Raw genomic sequence first — 23,187 nt, forward strand, 5'->3', positions numbered from 1 at the left:
TCCCAAACCAAACCAAACCTCGAAGGGCCGAATGGACCTATTTTCTATGTATCTATCCATGTATCTTATAGAAACATATACAATTATAAAAGGACTGGACATGCTAGATGCAGGAAAAATGTTCCCAATGTTGGGCGAGTCCAGAACCAGGGGCCACAGTCTTAGAATAAAGGGGAGGTCATTTAAGACTGAGGTGAGGAAAAACTTTTTCACCCAGAGAGTTGTGAATTTATGGAATTCCCTGCCACAGAGGACAGTGGAGGCTAATCACTGGATGGATTTAAGAGAGAGAGTTAGATAGAGTTCTAGGGGCTAGTGGAGTCAAGGGATATGTGGAGAAGGCAGGCACAGGTTATTGATAGGGGACGATCAGCCATGATGACAATGAATGGCGGTGCTGGCTCGAAGGGCCGAATGGCCTCCTCCTGCACCTATTTTCTATGTTTCTATATTTCTATGTCTGCCACATGTGTTTCATGTATCAGAAACATACAGGAAGGCAAGGATCACCATTTTCCAATGGTCCATAAATATTCTGCCGTGTTTTGATCTTCAAACATTATTTTCCTTGCAACGCTAATTAAATAAGATAACACTATTAATGAATACAATCAAACCACATACAAGTACATCAGGAAGAACAAAGAAAAAAATTGGAGTGCAGGATACAGTTTTGCAGCAAATGTCCTGCAAAGAGGCTTAGAATCAAATTGTCTTGGCTAAACCCATTGATGAATAGGAGTACTTCATAACATTGTCAACAATGTTTTCTATCACATGATTAAAAATATTCTGAAGGGATAGTGATTGAGTGGATCGGATTTTTCCAATTTTCTACAGATAGAAGGAGGATGGTAATGTTATTAAATGTCAATGGCAGGTGGTTTGCTCTCTTCTATTGGAAATGGTTCCCACCTACAACAAGTGCAATATAAGTCTAACCCATCAGTCTACCTCGTGCAACTTGGTGACATGGATTGTTTCATTTCCTCAGGGGAGTAGATTTGAACATTGTGCAATCATCAGCAAACATCCTCCCTTCTTGCCTTGTGATCGAAAGGTGATCAACAATGACAATCCTTGGTTCTCGGACGCTGTGATGAGCAGCGTAATTTTGTTCAAAAATTATGTCTTCGATAATTGAAGCATGTTGCAAATTGATCAAGCTCCTTGGGTCCACCTTTGGTCAAATGTTGCCTTTTTTGTCACTCATCTCCAGTGTTCAACTCTTTGCTTCATATTTCTTCAGGAGGTTGAACCCTCGGAAAGCGTGTGGACCTGATCATGTTCTCAAAAAAAAATGCTTGGGCCAACTGGGTGGAGTTTTTGTGGACTTCTTCAACTTCTCATTTTTAAGATCTGAGCTTCTCACCTGCTTTAAAAGGGCATCAATGATACCAAAATAAGGTGACATGGCTCAATGATTGCCGACTGGTGGCACTAACATCCATGGTGATGAAGTGCCTTATGAGGTTGGTTATGGTGCATAACAACTCCTACCTCAACAAGAAACTGGACCCATTACAATTTCCCTATCACCACAGTAGATCAACAGAAGATGTGATCTCGCTGGTTCTTCACACTGCACTTGGACAATAAAAACAATTGCATCAGGTTGATATTCATAGACTACAGCTTGTCATTCAACACTATAAGCCTCTCCAAACTTCTTACCAAGTTCAGGATACTTGGTCTCTGAATATCCCTGTGCAACTGGATCCTCGATCTCCTCATCAACAGAACATAATTGGTAGGCATTGGAAGCATTTCATTCTGCATTACCATCAGCATAGGAGAACCTCAAGGTTGTGTGCTCAATCCCCTGCTCCACTCACTTTATACCCAATCCGTGTAGTCAGTCACAGTTCCGACTTCATCTTTTAAAACAGAGATTAAACTACCATCAGGATAATACTGAGTATAGGAGGGAGATTGATCATCTGACTGAATGGTGCCAGAACATCAAACTTGCTCTCAACTTTGTTAACTTTAGACGAGAAAGGTTGAAGGTCTTTCTTCATCGAGAAGTCGGTGGTGGAGAGAGTCAAAAACATCAAGTTCCTGGGCTTGGATATCTCTGAAGATCTGTCCTGGACCCAGCACCTTGAAGAAATCATAAAGAAAGGCCATCAACACTTCTAATTTGTTACAGGATAAAGGAGATTTGGTTGTGGTCTTTTCAGGAACATGGTTGCGGGAGGAACTCAACTGGCAGCTCAATATTCCGGGGTTTCAGTTTTTCAGAAGTGATCTAGATGGAAGCAAAAAAGTGGAGGAGTTGGGTTACTAAACGGGGGGGACTATCACAGCAGCACTCATCAAGTCAAGTCAACTCAAGTCAAGTCAAGTCAAGTTTATTTGTCACATACACATACGAGATGTGCAGTGAAATGAAAGTGGCAATGCTCGCGGACTTTTGTGCAAAAGACAAACAACAAAACAACCAAACAAATTATAAACACAATCATAACACACATATCTTTTACATAATAAATAATGGAAGGAAAAAACGTTCAGTAGAGTTAGTCCCTGGTGAGATAGGCGTTTACAGTCCGAATTGCCTCTGGGAAGAAACTCCTTCTCAACCTCTCCGTTCTCACCGCATGACAATGGAGGCGTTTGCCTGACTGTAGCAGCTGGAACAGTCCGTTGCAGGGGTGGAAGGGGTCTCCCATGATTTTATTTGCTCTGGAGTTGCACCTCCTGTTGTATAGTTCCTGCAGGGGGGTGAGTGAAGTTCCCATAGTGCGTTCGGCCGAACGCACTACTCTCTGCAGAGCCTTCTTGTCCTTGGCAGAGCAATTCCCAAACCAGATGGTAATGTTCCCGGACAAGATGCTTTCCACCGCCGCTGCGTAGAAGCACTGGAGGATCCTCGGAGACACTCTGAATTTCCTCAATTGCCTGAGGTGGTAAAGGCACTGCCTTGCCTTACTCACCAGTGCTGAGGCGTGTGATGCCCATGTCATATCCTCGGAGATGTGGACTCCCAGATATTTAAAACAGTTCACCCTATCCACAGGATCCCCATTTATCCTCAATGGAGTGTACTTACCTTTAATTTTGGTAAGGTTGGAACCTTTGACAGTTGCAATTGGTTTATGATCTTCAATCCAAGAAATCCACCAGGTCTAGTTGCATGGCTACACGCTTATTTTTATCCAATATTCAGCCTGCTTTATCTCTCCACTTTTCTCTAAGTCTTGTGGGCAGTTTTTTAATGATGACGCTAGTATTACTAACAAGATTCATTTCCTCCATGTGGTCGAGATTTTTCATCAAGCTGCAACAACCTCTAAAAATAAATATTGCATAATTACTCAATGCATCCACATCTTCTGGCTTCTTTCCAAGCATGGGTCTTCTCCATGAATGCGTTATCAATCCTCTGTTCATTACCAAAATCTTCTTTAAGTAACCTCTTGCCTCTTTATAGCCTTGGCCGTCAAGCTCTTTTTGACAACTTTCTGCAAGTACCTTAGCACTTCTGCTTGTGTAACGAACCAGAAATCGTAAGCGCTCTTTTTCTACTACTCTGTCCAATGCCCTTATGAAAGCTTCATACCATAAAGGATCACCATCATATGTAGGAATTTCTATTGGTGGTAGAGTGAAAGAGGGATTTTGTTGAGCTATGATCTTGTTGAATTCAGCTTGCCTATTCGCCAATGCAAATCAAGATGCTTTCAAGAGAGGGCTGGCTAGGGGTCTTGAAAATCGCAGAGTCAGGGGGATATGGGGGGAAGGCAGGAATGGGGTACTGATTGGGGATGATCAGCCATGATCACATTGAATGGCGGTGTTGGCTCGAAGGGCCGAATAGCCTACTACTGCACCTATTGTCTATTGTCTGTTGTCTATTGTCAAATAATCTATCCTGATATCCTTGGCTTGGCGCCAACGGATGATAGACAAGCCCTAGATAATCATACTGGCTTGCTCGCGCCTGTGTATCAGGCCTCAGAAAAAGCGTACTCAACTATTGGTTTATCCCGAGCCTCTACATTGGCCCCATAAGTAGTTTGTTTCAGTCTAGCACTCATTTGCTGAAATGAAGTATTGCCCATCCTTTGGCTTCGTACTAGTTCTGAGTCACGAGGCCAGATATCCTCTGACCATAGATTTGATTTAGTTGTTGTTTCCTTTTGAGCAGTTCCTTTTCTCAAATAAGGGTTTATCGCATCCGATGCTCCAGACCTGCATCTTGAACCCTCACTTTCCATTATCTCCTTCTTTGATTTAACAACCGCCAACTTTGTGACTAGTTCCAGCTATTCTTTTTGTTGACTCATCTCCTCTGACCTTTGTCTGGTCAGGGAGAGTGAGAAGGTCATAGAGGGGAGTTATAGGGAGGCGGTCGCTCCAAAACCACGGGAGAGAGACATGTGGGTCACGGTAAGGAACGGCAAGGGGCAGAGGCAGGGACGAGTGAGTACTCCAATGTCGGTACACCTTGCAAATAAGTACTCCTGTTTGAGTACGGATGGGGGTGACAGCCTGCCCGGGGGTAGTGACAGCGGACGGGCCTCCAGCACAGAGAACGGCCCTGTTGCTCCAAAAGGTAGGGACAAAAAGAAGAGGGCAATAGTAATTGGGGACTCTATTGTTAGGGGGTCGGATAGGCGTTTCTGTGGATGCAGTCGGGAGACCAGGATGGTGGTCTGCCTCCCTGGTGCCAAGGTCTCGGACGTGTCTCAACGCATCCAAGATATCCTTAAATCAGAGGGAGAGGAGCCTGAGGTCATGGTACATATAGGTACCAATGTGATAGGTAAAAAAAGGGAAGAGGTCCTGAAGGGAGGATTTAGGGAGTTAGGAGGAGAGTTAAGGAAAAGGACCAAAAAGGTAACAATCTCATGATTGCAGCCTGTGCCACGCGACAGTGAGAGTAGGAATGGAGCGAGGTGGATGATAAATGCGTGGCTGAAAGACTGGTGCAGAGGGCAGGGATTCAAGTTTCTGGATCATTGGGACTTCTTTTGGGGAAGGTGGGACCTGTACAGAAAGGATGGGTTGCACTTGAACCCGAGGGGGACCATTATACTGGCGGGGAAATTTGCAAAGTCTACTGGGGAGACTTTAAACTAGAATGGTTGGGGCGAGGGACTCAAATAGCGAAAGCTAGTAGGCAGAATGGGAGGCAGGAAGCAGAAAAGGGAAGCACTCGGACACAAGAGGAGAAAGAAAAAAAAGGAAATAAACAGAGAATAAGAGACGGGGGTTTTCTTAAATGTGCATATTCTAATGCTAGGAGCATTGTAAGAAATGTGGATGAGCTTAGAGACTGGATAGACACCTGGAAGTATGATGTTGTGGCGATCAGTGAAACATGGTTGCAGGAGGGCTGTGATTGGAAACTAAATATTCCAGGATTTCGTTGCTTCAGGTGTGATAGAATTGGAGGGGCAAGAGGAGAAGGTGTTGCATTGCTAGTCAGGGAGGATATTACAGCAGTGCTTTGGCAGGATAGATTAGAGGGCTCATCTAGGGAGGCTATTTGGGTGGAACTGAGAAGTGGGAAAGGTGTAGCAACACTTATAGGGGTGTATTATAGACCGCCAAATGGGGAACGAGAATTGGAAGAGCAAATATGTAAGGAGATTGCAGATATTAGTAGTAAGCACAAGGTAATGATTGTGGGAGATTTCAACTTTCCACACATAGACTGGGAAACACATTCTGTAAATGGGCTGGATGGTTTGGAGTTTGTAAAATATGTGCAGGATAGTTTTTTGCAGCAATAGATAGAGGTACCTAGAGGAGGGGCAGTGCTGGACCTCCTGTTAGGAAATGAGACGGGACAAGTGGCGGAGGTATGCGTTGGGGAGCACTTCGGGTCCAGTGATCACAATACCATTAGTTTCAATATAATTATGGAGATGGTCAGAACTGGACCTAGGGTTGAGATTTTTGATTGGAGAAAGGCTAACTTTGATGAGATGCGAAATGATTTAAAAGGAGTGAACTGGGACATTTTGTGTTTATGGGAAAGATGTAGAAGAGAAATGGAGGACATTTAAAGGGGACATTTTAAGAGTACAGAATCTTTATCACTTCCGGTGGCGGCATGCTCTGCTAGCAGTCGCAAATCTTCTAGCTCCGCTGAAAAAAATCGCGATTTTTCGCGTTAAAATCGGGTCTGGAGGTCGGGACCGATTTTAAAGACTTACCGGAGTTTCATGTCGCGGTGCTGATGACGTCATCAGTAAGCGCCGTGGATTTAACGGAGGGAAAGTCATTTTAAATGAAAAACACATCTCCAGGTCAGAGCCCACAGAGGAAAGTGACAAAACACCTGCTGAAGACTCAGGAACACCAAGAAACTGCAAAACTAACCTCTGGAGTGGATTCTGGAATGGCTACACGTTCTAAGACTGAGTTGATCACAAAAGAGAAAACTGAAATGGAGGAATTAAAGAACTCGGTAAGAGATTTGAAAAATGATGTGAAAGCTGGAAATTTAAATTTGATGGAAAACATACAATCCATTAATGCTGGTAATGAAAAAATACTTGCGGGCATTGGTGCTCTGCAAAAGATTGTGCAAAAGAGAAGAAAGTTCTCACAGACCAGAGAAGCTCTTTACGGTGTCAAGGGCATCATATGTGGAGTGTTTTATCCGGCTAGGATGCGTATCACTTTCAAGGGAATCTCAAAAACATTCACTAACCCGGTAGAATCCCTTAAATACGCTCAAGAAATCATGGCTAAGGCAGCAACAAAAGAAGATTGATCACCAGACGTCATGAACTAATTAATGTGCTTATTCCCCCAACAAGAATATTAGTAGAAAAGTGAAAAAAGTGAATAACACCAAGCTTTAAAAATGATTATTCGCAACAGATTTTCCACGAGACATGTCTAGACATTATAATCTTCTCTCGAATTTAATTCAAGGACATGCGATGCTCAAACCAGGAAAGATTGATAACACAAGAATGCCGATCTGCTGAGCTGAGAGAGAGTGAAAAACATCACATGGCTTACATACTCTTACAGAGTCTTACAAAGTATAGAGAATTATTAGTAATTAATAATTAACAATACTAATACATAAACTGATATTGATAAAAATGTGTTATAACGCAGACAACATGGTAATCTCACAGGTTCCGCAGCTCGAGTGGGGAGGGGAAGAGACTCAGGCACCTGGCTTAATTCCAGGAGCCTGACTCTGGTTAACCCTTTCAACGAACAGCTCACTTTTAACAATACTAAAACCAATTACAAATAGTTAAGAGATAAAGAGAGAGGAATATATGTAACTGAATACTTGATTAGATTTGATAAGTCGGAATGAAACATATATATATATATACTGCAATGGGGTGAAATAGAACTGATTTGGAAACGGTACCGACCCCCTAGGTTTTGGGTAATAAAGGCAGCGGGGCTAACCTCATAACAGCTACGCCGGAAGCAATATCGATGTCGTATCCCACAGACGAGTGGGCCACTCACTACGGTGTCGGAAACCCAGACACCGTACATTTATTCTATATACTTTTTTTTTATCACAATATGTCACATTTATGTGTTTTTTTTTCAAGGACAATCGCAGAGGGGAACTACCAAGAAAGTCTATAATATAAATGCTCCCAAAATAACCAGAGTCCTGAGGTATGGATGCACCATAATAAGTAAGGTCATTAAAATTGGTAAAAATGTATGACGACAATCAAAGGAAAATGGGAGGAGTCACACTATGTACTTGGAATATAAGGGGTATTAATGAACCTATTAAAAGGGGCAAGATACTAGCTCAGTTGAAATCATACAACACGGACATTTCGTTCCTACAGGAAACGCATCTTAAACATCAAGATCAGACGAGACTGAGGGCTAACTGGATAGGCCAAACATTTCACTCTTCATTCACTTCCAAATCCAGAGGTACTGCAATTATTATTCGTAAAGGAATTCCATTTAAATCAAAGAATACTATTTCAGATAAGGAAGGGAGATAACTTATAGTAGCAGGAGAGATCAATAATACGCCAATTACGCTGGTAAATATATATGCGCCCAACTTTGATAACCCTCAATTTTTTAATAAAATTCTGAATATAATTGCAGAATTTAATTATCAAAATGTTATAATTGGAGGAGACTTCAACTGTGTTTTAGACCCTTATTTAGATAAATCGATGCAAAAACAAAAAGGTAATATGAAATCTAAAACCAGTGAACTCTTACATACATATATGGAAAACACAAATATAGCAGATGTATGGAGGATTGCAAATCCGACGGGAAGGGACTACTCGTTTTATTCAACGGTGCATAAAACATATTCACGGATAGACTATTTTCTTGTGGATACAAAATTAATTCCACATACTATGAATCCTAAATACCACATTAATGCGATTTCAGATCACTCTCCTTTAACCTTTGTTTTAAAATTAGAAGGAATGTCTATGAATAAATCGTTCTGGAGGTTTAATTCGCAACTTTTAAAAGACCCACAAGGGAGTATATATCTAAAAAAACAGATGGACTTATTCTTTGAGATAAATGATACACCAGATATATCCCCCACGCTATTATGGGAATCCTTTAAAGCATTTATTAGAGGAGTCATTATTTCATTTCAAGCTTATCAAAATAAAAAGAATAAGAAAGAACAAAGACATTTAGAAGAACAAATAAAACAATTAGATACAGATAATGCTAAAGATCCAACTATGGATAAACATAATAAAATCCTATTATTGAAATTCAAGCTGAATAAATTATTGTCAGAGAAAGTTATAACAATTATTCCAAGTTACAAAACAAGAACACTTCGAATTCGGGGACAAACCCCACAAACTTTTAGCACGCCAATTGAAAAAACGGGAAAAAGAGAATGCAATACTAAAGATTAAATCAGATAGTGGGGAATTATTAACATTACCCAAGGATATCAATAAAAGATTTGCTCAATTTTACCAAAATCTATATACATCTAAAACGTCAATAGATAATAATAAAGTTTCAGAATTTCTGGAAAATTGTAACCTCCCAAAATTAGAATTGAGGGAACAAGAGGAACTGGGAGCAACAATTACTTCTAAGGAGATAGAAGACACAATAAAAACACTAAAGAATGGCAAAACACCAGGACCAGACGGATTCAGTAGTGAATTCTATAAAGCCTTTTACGATATAGTTACCCCACGATTACAGAAAATGTATACATACGCTTTTAAAGAGCAAAGCTTACCCGAAACATTAGCAGAATCAACGATCACATTAATACTTAAAAAAGATAAAAAACATAGAAGAACCAGGCTCATATAGAGCTATTGCTTTGTTAAATACGGATCAAAAAATAATAGCGAAAACACTGGCCAGTAGACTATGCAGGTACGTTAGTAGACTAATAAATGGAGATCAAACAGGATTTATACCTAAGAGACACTCATTCAATAATTTGAGACGTTTGCTTAACATAATGCACTCACATAAATCTCACGACCAAGAGTTATCTATTATCTCACTGGACGCAGAAAAAGCGTTTGATCAAGTAGAATGGGATTATATGATTAAAGTATTGCAAAAATTCCAATTGGGAGAAAACTTTATCGCATGGATAAAACTATTATATAACAAACCTACGGCTAGAATATTAACTAATAATATATTATCCTCGAAATTTGAACTATCAAGGGGCAATAGACAAGGATGTTCATTATCACCGCTGTTATTTGCTTTGGTAATTGAACCCCTTGCTGAAAAAATAAGAACACACCCGGATATTTATGGTTATAATACAAAATATTCAAAGAATAAAATATCCCTATATGCCGATGATGTACTACTGTACATCACAAAACCACAAATTAGTATACCAAACATATTAAATTTAATTGAGGACTTTGGATCCTTTTCGGGATATAGAATAAATTGGAACAAAAGTGAAATTATGTCGATAAAACCAAAAGACTCAACACATCTCCGGAAATTTCCCTTTAAAATAGCTACAGAAAAATTCAAATATTTGGGAATTGAAATTACTAGAAATTACCAGGATATGTTTAAAGCCAATTATAATCCCTTACTCAAGAAATTGAATAATCTGATTAAATTCTGGAAAACACTTCCGATGTCCTTAATAGGCAGAATAAATGCTATTAAAATGATTTTCTTACCACAAATTCTATACCTATTTCAATCAATACCTATATATCTCCCAAAAAAGTTTTTCAAAAAATTGGACTCAGACATTACAAATTTTATATGGGATTATAAATCCCATAGAATACAAATAGCACACCTTAATAAACGAAAAGAGCTGGGGGGTCTAGCGCTCCCTAATTTTATGTATTATAATTGGGCAGTAAATATTAAAAATATGATTCACCTGCTGGACAATTCTGCACAGCAGGCGGACTGGATGGTAATGGAAAAAGGGGACTGCTCCCCGAGTAATATAGGAGCGACCATCCTCTCACCAATAAATTTGAATAATAAAAATTATAATAAAAATCCAATTATACATAACACAATAAGAACATGGAAACAAATAAAACAGAATTTAAAATTAAGAAACCTATCTCTTTTAATACCAATAGTCAATAATCCATCGTTTAAACCATCAATCATAGACAAATCATTTATACAATGGGAAAGAATGGGAATCAAAACGCTCGAAGATCTGTATGAATTGGGGAATTTACTATCATTTCAACAACTACAACTGAAATATAATTTGAAAAATAACCAATATTTTAAATATCTTCAAATTTGTGATTATCTGAAAAAACACACAAAAGACTATCATAATATGCCTTCCGATTTATTGGATGAAGCAATGAAGACAAAGGCGGAATCAGCTAATTTAATATCGTACCTATATAATATCATTTTAAACATAGAAATACCCACAACAGATGGAATTAGAAAAGATTGGGAACAAGAATTAGCTATAAAAATCTCAAAAGAGAGCTGGGATAATCATTTACTACAGGTGCATAAATGTTCGATCAACGTACGACATACGCTCATCCAATTTAAAACATTACATAGATTATATTATTCAAAAACTAAATTAAATAAAATCTTCCCTAATGTTTCACCAATCTGTGATAAATGCCTGTGTCAAGAAGCTACCATAGCGCACTCTTTTGTTTTTTGTACAAAAATCCAAAAATTCTGGTATGAAATATTTGATATTTTTTCAAAATTGATCAAAATAAAACTGGTACCAAAACCAGAATGGATTATCTTCGGAATATCGGAAGGTAACCCTGAATTAAACGTGTTTCAGAAGAATTTATTTAATTACGGGCTAATAATGGGAAAAAAGCTTATACTTAAATTCTGGAAAAATGCGCCCACACCAACAATAAAAATGTGGATATCAAATATGTTTGAAACATTACATCTGGAAGAGATGAGATTCCTCTTAGCAGGTAAAGCAGACCAATTCCAAAAGACGTGGTCTATGTTTCTGGACCTATTACAAGTATGAGGTGCAATAGTAATTTAAAAAAAAACAAATATATAAATAAGTGGTATCAGGACCTGGTAACGGGAGGTAAAACAACAAAAACAGACTTGGTTGGTAGTCCCCTTTCTGCGGAGTTTAATGTTATAATAGAGCGATTGTTTCTATTTTCTCTTTCTTTCTTTTCTAGGGTCTATTTTCTCACTTTACTTCCTTCTCTAACTTCTTTCCTAAGGGGCTTTCTTTTCCCAACACTCTTGCACTTCACGACTCTCGCGCACTTTCTTTACTTTCCTTACTTCTACCTTTTTCTTAAAGCTCAAAAAAAAATGAAGCGGTACAAAAAATGTATTAAGATATATGTGTTGTGTAGTATTGTAATTTACCGTACTTCTAATAAAAATAAAATTAAAAAAAAAAAAAAAAAAAAAGGATCTTTATGTTCCTGTTCGGTTGAAAGGAAACAGTAAAAAAATGGAAAGAGCCCTGGTTTTCAAGGGAAATTGGACCTTGTTCGGAAAAAGAGCGAGATCTACAATAATTATAGACAGCATGAAGTAAATGAGGTGCTTGAGTAGTATAAGGAATGTAAAAAGAATCTTAAGAAAGAAATTAGAAAAGCTAAACGAAGATATGAGGTTACTTTGGCAAGTAAGGTGAAACCAAAGGGTTTCTACAGCTATATTAATAGCAAAAGGATAACGAGGGATAAAATTGGTCCATTGGAGAGACAGAGTGGACAGCTATCTGCAGAGCCAAAAGAGATGGCGGAGATATTGAACAATTTATTTTCTTCGGTATTCATCAAGGAGAAGGATATTGAATTATGTGAGGTAAGGGAAACTAGTAGAGTAGCTATGGATACTATGAGTTTCAAAGTAAAAGAAGTACTGACACTTGAAGAATATAAAAGTGGAGAAGTCTCCAGGTCCTGACAGGATATTCCCTTGGACATTGAGGGAAGTTAGTGTAGAAATAGCAGGGCCTATGACAGAGATATTTCAAATGTCATTAGAAATGGGAATAGTCCCCGAGGATTGGCGTACTGCGCATGTTGTTCCATTGTTTAAAAAGGGTTCTAATAGTAAACCTAGCAATTATAGACCTGTTAGTTTGACTTCAGTGGTGGGCAAATTAATGGAAAAGATACTTAGAGATAATATATATATATATATATATATATATATAAGCATCTGGATAAACAGGGTCGGATTAGGAACAGTCAGCATGGATTTGTGCCTGGAAGGTCATGTTTGACTAATCTTCTTGAATTTTTTGAAGAGGTTACTAGGGAAATTGACGAGGGTAAAGAAGTGGATGTTGTGTATATGGACTTTAGTAAGGCCTTTGACAAGGTTCCTCATGGAAGGTTGGTTAAGAAGGTTCAACTGTTGGGTATAAATGCAGGAGTAGCAAGATGGATTCAACAGTGGCTGAATGGGAGAAGCCAGAGGGTAATGGTGGATGGTTGTTTGTCGGGTTGGAGGCAGGTGACTAGTGGGGTGCCTCAGGGATCTGTGTTGGGTCCTTTGTTGTTTGTCATGTACATCAATGATCTGGATGAAGGTGTGGTAAATTGGATTAGTAAGTATGCAGATGATACCAAGATATGGGGTGTTGTGGATAATGAAGAGGATTTCCAAAGTCTACAGAGTGATTTAGGCCATTTGGAAGAATGGGCTGAAAGATGGCAGATGGAGTTTAATGCTGATAAATGTGAGGTGCTACACCTTGGCAGGACAAATCAAAATAGGACGTACATGGTAAATGGTAGGGAATTGAAGAATACAGATGAACAGAGGGATCTGGGAATAACCGTGCATAGTTCCTTGAAGGTGGAATCTCATATAGATAGGGTGGTAAAGAAAGCTTTTGGTATGCTAGCTTTTATAAATCAGAGCATTGAGTTTAGAAGCTGGGATGTAATGTTAAAATTGTACAAGGCATTGGTGAGACCAAATCTGGAGGAATGTGTACAATTTTGGTCGCCCAATTAAAGGAAGGATGTCAACAAAATAGAGAGAGTACAGAGGAGATTTACTAGAATGTTGCCTGGGTTTCAACAACTAAGTTACAGAGAAAGGTTGAATAAGTTAGGTCTTTATTCTCTGGAGCGTAGAAGGTTAAGGGGGGGACTTGATAGAGTTCTTTAAAATGATGAGAGAGATTGACAGAGTTGATGTGGACAAGCTTTTCCCTTTGAGAATATGGAAGATTCAAACAAGAGGACATGACTTCAGAATTAAGGGACAGAAGTTTAGGAGTAACAGGAGGGGGAACTTCTTTACTCAGAGAGTGGTAGCGGTGTGGAATGAGCTTCCAGTGGAAGTGGTGGAGGCAGGTTCGTTGGTATCATTTAAAAATAAATTGGATAGGCATATGGATGAGAAGGGAATGGAGGGTTATGGTATGAGTGCAGGCAGGTGGGACTAAGGGAAAAAAGTTGTTCGGCACAGACTTGTAGGGCCAAGATGGCCTGTTTCCGTGCTGTAATTGTTATATGGTTATATGATTATATGGTTCTTGTCGCCTCATCTCTTCTCTTTGCGCCTCATCTCTTCTTCTTCTTGCTCAATCTCATATTTCTTCAGCAAGGCATCCGTTTCTATTGAGAGGGTTGCTAGATCAAGATTCAAGATTCAAGATTCAATATAATTGTCATTTGGACCCCTTGAGGTCCAAACGAAATGCCGTTTCTGCAGCCATACTTTACAAACAAATAAACCCAAGACACAACATAATTTACATAACCATCCATCACATCGCTGTGATGGAAGGCCAAAAAAAGTTATCTCTCCACTGCACTCCGACCCCCCCCCCGCCGATGTCAGAGTCAAAGTCAAAGCCCCCGGCTGGCGATGGCGATTGTCCCGCGACCATTAAAGCCACGCCGGGTGGTGCAAGGTCGCACACCGGATCTTGGTGTTAGAGCCCCCGGCGTGCGCTCGCAGAGTCCCACAGCCATTTCAAGCCGCGCGGGGCGGTGATGTCAGGCCCCGCTCCAGGAGCTCTTCAACCCCGCAACTCGGGCGGGAGAAGTCGCCGTTGCAGGAGCCCTGAAAAGCGATCTCCCTCCAGGGACCCACGGGCTCCCGGTGCCGCCGTCCGCCAGACCCGCAGTTGCAGCCTCCGAATCTCCGGAGGTCAGGCCGCAGCAGCAGCAGCACTCCACCACCGCTCCAGACTCAGCCAGCTCCACAACGGTGAGGCGAGTCGTCGGCACCAGTCCCCGGTCTACTCCTGTTGGAGGCCGCTCCTCGTTGCAGCCCCAACGACAACGGAGACCCGACAGAAAAGGTTGCGTCTCCCGTGCAGGGAGAGATTTAAAAGTTACCCCCTCCCTCCCACCCCACCCCCACCCCCCCACACACACACCCCAACAAAAAATAACAAAAACTACATAGCAACATAGACAAAAAATAATAAAAACGCGGACGGGCTGCAGAGGCCGCTGCTGACGAGAGTCGCGCCGCCTACCGTCTCATCAGCTTCAACTCCCAATCGAGCAGAGGCCCTTGATGCCGAACTGGCTATAGAACCAGATTTATGTCGATCTTTGTGTAGATACATTCAAGATACTATCATGTGGTGTAATCTCCTCTTCCAATTCGGAACCTTGTTAAATCGGACTTCCAGCTGTTGAGTGTGCAATTTCAGATAACCACTCCTCCACGACATCCATGAAATCTTCGAACAACTTCAACCTTTCTTCCCCCCACATGGTGTATCTTTCGACTCGATATAGTGGCAGATTATTATATCGTCGAAAGATACCTCACAGACAGGAAGTGGAAGCTACGTCCCAAAGCAGAGGGACAGAAGATTTGGCCTGGACCTCTGGAAAGGTTTGGCCAGAAGATCCAGTTCCAGAAGAGGAACTGAAGACAATGGAGCTCAGCCAGAGATTGGCTTAGAGATTAATCAACAGCCACACGACTTATCTGAAGATTGAAGACTTTAACACAAGATCATGAGTAGAGCAGCTTTTATAATACTTCTGAATTGGAAAGCTGGAACGCTTTAATTCGAACGGTTTCTGAAAAGTGATTTAAAAGCTAGTTCTGACAAGCTTGGGGTATAGCCAAGATGTGTGTTTTTTCAGTTCAGCCTGGATTGAGATCCAGGTGCCCACTTTGAGTTGTTTGAAGTCAAGATAGGACAGATTCTTTCGAAACTGGTCATCAATAACTTAGAAAATATTTTGGATATTGTCTGACAGTCCATTTCGTTATAGTTTCTTATCTGATGTTTTGCACTCAACAGTGGTTGTGGGGGGGGGGGGGGATGTGTGTAGGTGGGGAGGTGTGGGAGGGATAGGGGTGTGGGTGTGGGTCTGTGTGGGGAGGATGTGGGGAGTGTGGGAGATGTGGGAGATGTGGGGGTGAAAGGGGTTGTGGGGTGTGGGGTGTGGGGGGGGGGAAGAGAGTTTGGAGAAAAGACGAGGAAGAGCAATGGGGGAAAGTGGGGTATCACAGGGAGGGGGGCAGGATTCAGCGAATGGGGCCAGAGATGAAGAGGGGCGGTGCAGTCGAGTCTCAGAGCGGGCGACACCAGCAGCAGAGGCCGCGGGTGCAGACCCAAGCGAGGCCATGGGTGAGACAATAGACAATAGGTGCAGGAGTGGGCCATTTGGCCCTTTGAGCCAGCACCACCATTCAATGTGATCATGGCTGATCATCCCCAACCAGTTCCTGCCTTCTCCTCATATCCCCCGACTACATTATTTTTAAGAGCCCCATCTAGCTCTCTCTTGAAAGCATCCAGAGAACCGGCCTCCACCGCCCTGGAGATGGACATGAGCACGGACCGGAGGCAACCCGAGCGAGGCCGCGGGTCGACCCGAGTGAGGCCCACTTTCCCTCCCCTGCTTCACTACCCCCTCTTCTGCCTCAAACCCCTCAGTCCTCCTCACCTCCTCCTTCTCCCTTATCCCTTGACTGCTATTTTTAAGAGCCCTATCTAGCTCTCTCGAAAGCATCCAGAGAACCTGCCTCCATCGCCCTCTGAGGCAGATAATTCCACAGACTAAACACTCTTTATGAGAAAAAGTGTTTCCTCGACTTCTTATTCTTAAACTGTGGCCTTAACCTGGTTCTAGACTCCCCCAACATCAGAAAATGTTTCCTGCCTCTAGCGTGTCCAAAACCATAACAATCTTATATGTTTCATTGAGATCCTCTCTCATCCTTCTAAACTCCAGAGTGTACAAGCCCAGCTGCTTAATTCTCTCAGCATATGCCAGTCCCGCCATCCCAGGAATTAACCTTGTAAACCTACGCTGCACTTCCTCAATAGCATGAATGTCTTTCCTCAAATTAGGGGACCAAAATTGCACACAATATTACAGGTGTGGTCTCGCTAGGGCTCTGTACAACTGCAGGTGGACCTCTTTGCTCCTATATTCGATTCCTCTTGTTATGAAGGCCAACATGACATTCGCTTTCTTCACTGCCTGCTGTACCTGCATGCTTACTTACATAGATTGATGTGTACAAGGACCCGTTGTACTTCCCCTTTTTCCAACTTGACGCCATTTAGATAGTAATCTGCCTTCCTGTTTTTGCTACCAAAGTGGATAACCTCTCATTTATCCGCATTAAACTTCATCTTCCATGCATCTGACCACTCTCCCAACTTGTCCAAGTCACCCTGCATTTACATAGCATCCTCCTCACAGTTCATACTGCCACCCAGCTTTGTGTCATCTGCAAATTTGCTAATGTTACCTTTAATCCCTTCATCTGGATCAATTAATGTACATTGTAAATAGTTGCTGTTCCAGCACTGAGCCTTGCGATACCCCGCTAGTCACCGCCTGCCATTTTCAAAGGGACCCATTTATCCCTACTCTTTATTTACTGTCTGCTAACCAATTTTCTATCGATGTCAGTACCCTACACCCAATAACATGTGCTCTAATTTTGCCCACTAATCTCCTGTGTGGGTCCCTATCAAATGCTTTCTGAAAGTCCAGGTCCACTACATCCACTGCTCTCCCTTGTCCATTTTCCTTGATATATCCTCAAAAAATTCCAGAAGATTAGTCTAGCATGGTTTTACCTTCGTAAATCCATGCTGACTTGGACCAATCCTGCTACTGCTATCCAAATGTGCTGCTATTTCATCTTTTATAATTGACTCCAGCAACTTCCCCACCATTGATGACAGGCTAACTGGTCTATAATTCCCTGTTTTCTCTCTCCTGCCTTTTTTTTAAAGTGAGATAACATTTGCTACCTGCCAATCAACAGAAACTGACCCTGAATCTATGGAACATTGGATTTACAGAGCCACCTCCTTAATTACCCCGGGATGCAGATCATCAGGCCCTGGGGATTTATCAGACTTCAGTCCCATCATTTTACCCAACACCGTCTTCTGCCTAATGCCCATTTCCTTCAGTTACCCATCACCCAAGCTCCATTGGCCATCAGGGAGATTGTTTGTGTCCTCTTTAGTGAATATGGATCCAAAGTACCAGTTCAACTTGTCTGCCATTTCCTTGTTACCTATAATAAATTCACCTTTTTCAGTCTTCAATGATCCAACTATGGTATTAACTATTTTTTTCCACTTCACATATCTAACGACGCTTTTACTATCCTTTATATTCTTTTCTAGCTTACCTTTATATCTCATCTTTTCTCCCCGTATTGCCTTTTTTGTTATCTTCTGTTGCTCTTTAAAAGTTATTCAATCCTCTGGCTTTCCGCTCATCTTTGCGATGTTATACTTCTTCTCTTTTATTTTTATACTGTCCATGACTTCCCTTGACAGCCATTGTTGCCCTTTACTCCCCTTGGAATCTTCCTTCATTTTTGGAATGAACTGATCCTGCAGCTAATCCTATTATTCCTAGAAATACCTGTCATTGTTGTTCCACTGTCATCCCTCCTCCGGTATCTTTCCAGTCAACTTTGGCCAGCTCCTCCCTCATGGCTCCATAGTCCCTTTGCTCAACTGTAATACTGACACCTCCAATTTACCCTTCTCCCTCTCAAATTGTAGATTTAAACTTATCATATTATGGTCCCTACCTCCTAATGGCTCCTTTACCTCAAGTTCCTTTATCAAATCTGATTCCAGAACACCAAAGAAACGACACTAAATCCAGAATGGCCTTCTCCCTGGTAGGCTCCAGTACAAGCTGCTCTAAGAATCCATCACGGAGGCACTCTACAAACTCCCTTTCTTGGGGTCCAGTCCCAACCTGATTTTTCCAGTCTACCTGCATGTTGAAATCTCCCATAACATTACCTTTACGACATGCCAATTTTAACTCTTGATTCAACTTGCACCCTATATCCAGGCTACTGTTTAGGGGCCTGTAGATAACTCCCTTTAGGCTATTTGTACCCTTACAATTCTTTAGTTCTATCAATACTGCCTCCACATCTCCTAATTCTATGTCACCTCTCACAAGAGAGAATGAAACATCAGTTATTTTTAAAAGTGTCGTTGTTATGTGACTATCAAGGGGCACAATTTGAGTGGCGGTGAAGACCACTCCATGTAACGGACCAGGCAGTCAAATTCACAACTGTACGATACCTTAATTGAGTCAACTTGAAAAACATAAAATCTGAAATTGTTTCTAAAAGTCATCAGGAATCTCTGATGTCTTCATGATCTGTATATTATAAATACAAGCTTTTCACTCAGTAGTGAACTGGCAGGTTAGGTCCAGACACATCAACCTTTTGTATTTCCTCAAGCCTTATTTTGCCTTATTCAATTGAAGGGAGTGCTGCTAGATTTTATTTTAAATCTTTTGCTGTCGATTTATTAAAATCATTTATTAGGGACGGTGATGTCCGGTAGAGAAACAGCAGTTTTTACTCTTGTATGGAGAGAGGGATAGATGCACATTAAGATCAGGCTTCAGTTTGCAATCACAACTACCAAACAAGCCACTGAGCCACTTTATCAAATACAATTATTGCTACCATCTCCAAGCTTACTTGTTTCAACAGATAGGCAAAGCCTGACAGATTATTGAATCTGGAAGGGAAACTTATTTTTCCCTCTGTGTAAAGTTATTTTCTTTTTGAATCTTCAACAATTCAGAAAAAGTGTCAGGAGAGCGAACATGGTGTGTGTGTGTGTGTGTGTGTGTGCGTGCGTGTGTGTGTGTGTGTGTGTGTGTGTGTGTGTGTGTGTGTGTGTGTGTGTGTGTGTGTATAGAAACATAGATATGAGGTGTGTGTGTATATATATATATGCCCTGTGTGTGTGTACCGCCATTTAATATGTGTGTGTGTGTATCATCCAACTCAGTATCCCGTACCGGCCTTCTCTCCATACCCTCTGATCCCCTTAGCCACAAGGGCCACATCTAACTCCCTCTTAAATATAGCAAATGTGTGTATGTGTGTGTGTATGTATGTGTGTATGTGTGTGTGTGTATGTATGTGTGTGTGTGTGTGTGTGTGTGGGGGGGGGGGGGGGGGGGGGGTGATCAGAGCAATGGGCTTCTGACACTTAGTTGGCAACTGCTTAGTTGACACTCTACCCTGACTATTGTCATTATGAAAAATGGAACCGCAGGCTCTTTTGTATTACTGCCTGCATAAGTAAGTAACAGGGACAAGGCTGTACACAGCAAATCTTTCATTAGAGACAGTAATTCTTAACTATTTGCAGTATTTGTTACAACAGTGTATCAGAGTCCATAGCACACAGTGTTATTAGCTCTGAAAGAGAGAAATACAGTTTTACCTTGCAAGTTGGAAGAGAAATTCTAACAGTTTCTTTGTGTGCTACATTATTGAATTTTCCACATTAATATGTACATTGGGGGGAATCAATCACCGACCACAGAAATGGGCACTTGGGCTCCGAGCCTGCACTGATTATTCAGCACATATTCACACTAATCTAACACCATTTTATTTTCCACACATTTCCACAAACCCTCCCATAAATTATACCATTTAAGTGCACACCAGATGCACCAAATGGCCAATTAACCAAACAACACATCCTTTACCTACAAATTATTGCAAATATTTTCCAAATAGAATCCATCATGGAGGACCCTAAAAAAATCAGGTTGGCGTTGGACCCCAAGAAAGAGAATTGTAGAGCTTGGAGGCCCTCAGAGGTCACAAGCATGGCACCTGAGCTGAAAAGTTAACTTCTGCTGTTAACTGCAGCATTTGACTGGTATTTTCACAGACTTTAACTTACTGTTGACACTGAACCTTTCCTATAATCAGCTCTTCCTTTTGAATTCACAAAGTCATCTCTTCTGACCTTTTCGGCCTGGATCTTCTCCAAAGTTTTCAGCGGTGCCATGACTGTATTCAGTCTGTCCTACCAGGCTCCGACTGTGCTGCATTGAGCTGACAGTAACTTATTATCTGGTGTCCCATTCCTTCAGTTTGGAAAAGTTTAGATATTGCAAAAAGGTCATTTTTAAAACATCTGATTCAATCTATTCTTGAATCAGACCATTCAGCAAAATTGTAAATAACCTGTGCTGTAGACAATAGATAATAGACAATAGACAATAGGTGCAGGAGTAGGCCATTTGTCCCTTCGAGCCAGCACCGCCATGTGATCATGGTTGATCATCCACAATCAGTATCCCGTTCCTGCCTTCTCCCCATATCTTTAAGAGCCCTATTGAAAGTATCAAGAGAACCGGCCTCCACCACCCTCTGAGGCAGAGAATTCCACAGACTCGCAACTATCTGTGAGAAAAAGTGTTTCCTCGTCTCCGTTCTAAATAGCTTACCCCTTATTTTTAAACTGTGGCCTCTGGTTCTGGACTCCCCCAACATCAGGAACATGTTTCCTGCCTCTCGCGTGTCAAAACCCTTAATAATCTTATATGTTTCAGTAAGATAACCAATCATCCTTCTAAACTCCAGAGTGTACAAGCCCAGCCGCTCCATTCTCTTAGCATATTACAATGCCACCAACCCAGGAATTAATCTTGTAAACCTACACTGCACTCCCGCAATAGCCAGAATGTCCTTTCTCTAATTAGGGGACCAAAACTGCACACAATACTCCAGGTGTGGTCTCACTAGGGCCCTATACAACCACAGGAGGACCTCTTTGCTCCTATATTCAACTCATCCATATTACTAAATCTCTGATCTTGTCCGCTTTTGGCCGACTGTGCTGCGATTTCCGAGAGAACGCCACCACCTACGTTCGTCATTTTTAGCCACCTCGCTCAGAGCCCCCCTCCGCCATATGAGACCGGAGGATTTTTTCCGTCGATGAAAAATGAGAGAGATATTAATGATTTTACAAAATTCCCCATTCTCTCTGCTGCCCCCGCTGACGGCAGGTGGAGGGACTATAAAAACAGGAAGTGTCGTGCCTCACTCAGTCTCTGCCAGACCCAGGAAACGAGAGGGTCACGGCTCTCTGAGGTGCGAATAACACTGAACGCATGTCTACTCCACGGCTGTAAATTGGCTGCAGCCCTTTTTTTAAAGTTTGTGTTCACAAAATGAATTTTGCTTGTCAGGTGTCTGCAGCCCAATTGTTTGCCTTGCCTTTTTTTTTAACAAGTTTGTGTTCACAAAATTAATTTTGGTTGTCGGGTGTCTGCAGCCCAATTGTTTGCCATGGCTTGGCTTTTTAAATTGTTGCTACAGTTGGATGCCTGCCCAAGCATCCATACGGCCCACAATGTCTATACTAGCCCTCTGGAAACCAGTACTTTCGGCCCATAACACCCATACTAGCGCAACAGACAGCCCCTGCCCCCATCACTGGCGAGCAGTGTTGGAATTGGTGGAGAGGTGGAATATTGCGTTGGTGACCAGCCCTCCCGTGTGATGCTGAGACACAACGGGTCCCACTTAGTCTAATCTTGTTATAAAGGCCAACATGCCATTCACTTTCTTTACTGCCTGCTGTACCTGCATGCTTTCTTTCATAGACTGATAAACAAGGGCCCCCAGATCCCGTTGTATTTCTCCATTTCCCAACTTGACACGATTTAGATAGTAATCTGCCTTCCTGTTGTTTCTACCAAAGTGGATAACCTCACATTTATCCACATTAAACTTCATCTGCCATGCATCTGCCCACTCCCTCAACCTGTCCAAGTCACCCTGCATTCTCATAGCATCCACCTCACAGCTCACACTGTCACCCAGCTTTGTGTCATCTGCAAATTTGCTAATGTTACTTTGAATCCCTTCATTGATATATAATGATACAATAGAGCTCTTCTCTGGAAACCATGCATTTGCTGTATCATCTGTGCCATAATCCATGAATATCAATGTATTATAGTGCTTCATGCCAAATCTTCTGACTTTCATCTTGTTTATGGACTCCTGTAGTGATACGGTCATTGTCCTAAAACCTCTTGAAATTGGTTCTCTTACAGTTTAAACAGCCCATGATTTTTTTGGTTTTCTGGTTTACTGTGCAGGTCTTTTGTTCAATCTCATTTTTTGCTCTCCAGGTCCTTTTGTACTCAACACCTTCTGCCCTATTATTTTCCTTGCATCATGCTCCTGTATCTCCTTCATGTTGACCTGCAGAGAAATAGGCATATGCTCATTTCTTAAAAGGACACAAAATTGAGACCAAAATGTCACCTGTCCATGCTTTCCAGAGATGCTGCCTGACCACTTTGTGTCCTAATGTGTATTAACCAGTATCTGCAGTTCCTTGTTTCTTACTGTTTCTCACCCAATTCTTACTATCTGATGCATGGACAGTTAGCACTGTGAATCAATGAGTTTCAAAGAATGCCCTTACATATCTGAAGGTATTTC

Source organism: Leucoraja erinacea, chromosome 4 (genome assembly GCF_028641065.1).
Source record: "Leucoraja erinacea ecotype New England chromosome 4, Leri_hhj_1, whole genome shotgun sequence".
Lineage (NCBI taxonomy): Eukaryota > Metazoa > Chordata > Chondrichthyes > Rajiformes > Rajidae > Leucoraja > Leucoraja erinaceus.